This window comes from Miniopterus natalensis, chromosome 10 (genome assembly GCF_054644295.1).
Source record: "Miniopterus natalensis isolate mMinNat1 chromosome 10, mMinNat1.hap1, whole genome shotgun sequence".
NCBI classification, from domain to species: Eukaryota; Metazoa; Chordata; class Mammalia; order Chiroptera; family Miniopteridae; genus Miniopterus; species Miniopterus natalensis.
Genome location: NC_142090.1, coordinates 12,585,734 through 12,588,978, shown reverse-complemented (window position 1 = coordinate 12,588,978; position 3,245 = coordinate 12,585,734). Strand labels below are relative to the sequence as shown.

The window sequence follows — 3,245 nt, the reverse complement described above, 5'->3', positions numbered from 1 at the left end:
TGGAAAACACTCCACAGGGCAGAAATTGTGACTACTTTGTTTACCACCACAGAAAGACAAGTATTTAAAGAAATGTGTTTTTTTCCTAAGCAGAATTTGTAAAAGGGAAAAGTGCCTCTTGATTTTCTGCAAGTTTCCTCCTTTTTTAACCTTCACTCACACGCCAAAGTTATTTATTTTCCCCAAAAAATTCAGAATGGGGGGGAAAAAAATCAGTGTGGCTCTTTTTCTGCTCCAGGATGCTCACGCACTGCTGAGATTTAGAGTAGGGAAATTTCACATAATTCAGACTTCCCAATACCAGAAGCTCCTGGACCTGCCACTGGTCTGTACCCTCTTACCCATTCACTTCGTGACAGTCTCCTCACTGGGTAGCAGTAAGATAACTGGGGAAATCCCTGTCCTATAACCTCTGCAGTGATCCTGGAAAGGAGAGGAAAGCACAGGCCCAGAGTTTCTTGAGTTCTTAAAATAAGGGTACTTGTAAGTAGTTAAAACACTCTACATTTATCATTACTGTAATTGTTAAGAATCAGTACCATTTACTGAATGCTTCCCAACAGTCTGGTATACACTGCATTCTCTCATTTCACTTTCCACTGGCCACTTAGGTATTATCACTATTTCACAGACAATGACACAGGCTGAGGTCAAGCAATGTACCTTCAAAGATGGCAAAATTATTTCCATTACTCTTCACACCACCTTGTGAGATGATGATTCTGTTTGAACATGGGAAATGAAAGGGCAGGTGGCTTTCAAACCCCTTCTGTGGGTCTCTGTGGCTGATCCGTTAGAGCGATACCAGTTTTTGGTTCCCTGTACTTAGAAGGGCAATGGAAGCCAAACATGGGCCTATTACACCAGATGATGAGTGGCAGATTTTAATCTGACCCTGAAGAAGGTGGGGTGGGGTGGGAGACTACATACTAGCAGCAGACAACCAGGTCATGAAGTGCTTGAAAACTGTTAAGACAAGGAACCAGTCCTGTACATGGGATATAGGACCAACTAATTCTGGAGTTTGCTGGGGAGAGGGAGGGAACCAGTGGCTCTGCCAGGGAAGAAAAAGGCAGAATAGCTTAGGCGAGTAGATGATGTTTTGATGCTTGGTGAGCCAGCTAGACCCTATGTACAAAGGGATTCTGTGTAAATAGCTGTGAAATTATTTTGGCCAGGTATGTATGCTATCATAAAATAGTATTTTATTCAGGTCTTGGATAAGACAACCAGCTACTTAATCCTTAATGTACAATATGTGAATTGATTTTCCGATATACACACATAATAGAAAGAAAAAAAGACAGCATGGCTATAATAAATTACTGCGTTTTCATTTCTTATCTGGATGAAGGTGGAACTACATCAAGAGCTGTCAGAAGTAAAATAGGGACCTGAGACACTGAGTTATTTTCATCGTATCGATACTTCTTGCTATAAGCAGAATCAAATTCCTCACGATTGGTTTTAATTTGAATTAATTTTAAAATTTGTAATCTTGATTTTTAAAAACGTATTGCTTTGGAGGTGGGGGGGGGCAGCAGCAGAAGCAGCAGCATTTTCCTAGAATTATGAATTAACAACCTTGGGTCCTTGTCCCAGTTCTGCACCCAAGCAGCTAAGTAATTCTGAACAAATCTCTTAAACTTCAGAGTCCTCACCTGTACAATGAGATTCTAAAAGGCACAGATGATGTTTGACATTGTTAATGTTCTACGTCACAAGCTAGCAGTCCACGGGTACCCATAGCAACAGTAAATCTAAAGCCAATCGGCAGGTGCCCGCAGGCGCACAGTGAAGCATCCCTACACGTCAAATGCTTTGACACCTGTGAATGGCTGGGCGTAAGGCGGGGCCGTAAATGAGTGACAGGTCGACCCTCCAATAGGCAGAGCGCTAGGACCTGCCCCCTCTGGCGGCCGGGCTGGAGCATAGATGGTGGGCGTGAGCTGGGCAGCTGTGTCCAACTCTGCAGCAGAAAAACTTCCCCCTCACTTGGTTGCCATCCACCAGGGAGAAAACCAGGAGCACGTGGGTAAGACTATGGGATTTGGAAGTTGTTTCCTGGGAGCCAAGACCGGGAGGCACCTCCCTCCACTTCCAAGTTAAATTCTGATCTCCGAGATCCCAGGAGGAACTGTTAGGCTCCAACAAGGGTAAGTGAGACCCTGAACTCACTACACTCAGGTCTCAACGAATTCAACACTTACCTTGTCACCGAGCTACAAACGTGGGGAGGTTAGCTTTTCGAATTTATGCGTAATTATTCTGAGGACCTGCGTGGCAGGCACAGAGCTACGGGACTTGTTATGAGGCTGAATTAGGAAATCCTCCCCAAGAGGACACTAAACACGAGGCAGGTCAGCTTCAGACATCAAGAAGGGGACTTTCCCGTGCGGTCAGGCAGACGTGCCATTCCTTATCTTTCTCACCTACCCAGAAGAAAAAGTCCTGACATTTGTGCTTCAAAGCCCCGGCGTGCTGGTTCTAGCCGCTTAAAAGCTTCGGGTATTTTTATAGGTTTCTCTTGCTCGGTAATTGTGGCCTCCAAATTTATAATTCTCCTCATTCCACTCCATCCTCCCCCCTTTTCTGCTGTATAAGCTTTAATGCATCCCACTTACTACTTTTCTCTCCCAACCAAGACAGTGTCAGGGAACTGCCTCAGGGGAATCCCTATGAAAGCACTAAGAAAGCGCGGAGGAGCTACTGCCCACAAATCCGGCACTTTAAAGGCTTTTCTGTTCTAATCACGATTTCAGACTGAAAACCACGAGGAAAGCCGGCGCTTTCCTCCGCGGGGACTGCCCACCTTCCTCCCGGGTTGAACCTCCAGGAGTGAAAAAAGGCATCACCTCATCCCTTCCAACTTTCCGCCGACACTTCTCTACTTTGGCAGGTACTTTCCTCGTGACGCGAAACTCTCTCTAGCACCTCCGCGGGTTGCACGTTACCCACGCCTGAGGTTTTTCCACTGCGGGGTCCGCGCTCCCGGCTTGCTTTTGCTACTTCCCCAGACCCAAGCCCGCCCACCGGCGTCGAAGCCAGTTCTTTACTGGTCCGGATTTGCGCTCGTCTCCGCAGCGAGCCAATCAGAGCCTCACTTTCTACCCCAGGGATTTGGGAAACGGAAAAGACCTCGACCTGTTCCTGGGAGGGAGGCGGGGCCATCAATGAGTGACATGTCGATCCTCCAATAGGCAGAGCGCTAGGACCTGCCCCCCCCATCTGGCGCCCGGGCTAGA

At 46.9% G+C, this 3,245-nt stretch overlaps 1 long non-coding RNA gene across 1 annotated transcript; it reads left to right on the top strand.

Annotated features, from left to right (window-relative positions):
• The first annotated feature begins 1,970 nt into the window (after positions 1–1,970).
• LOC148092190 (uncharacterized) lies at positions 1,971–3,222 on the top strand. The gene is made up of 3 exons (XR_015715169.1): positions 1,971–2,156; positions 2,763–2,899; positions 3,201–3,222. It is a non-coding gene; the product is annotated as an uncharacterized LOC148092190 (long non-coding RNA).
• Positions 3,223–3,245: the final 23 nt, after the last annotated feature.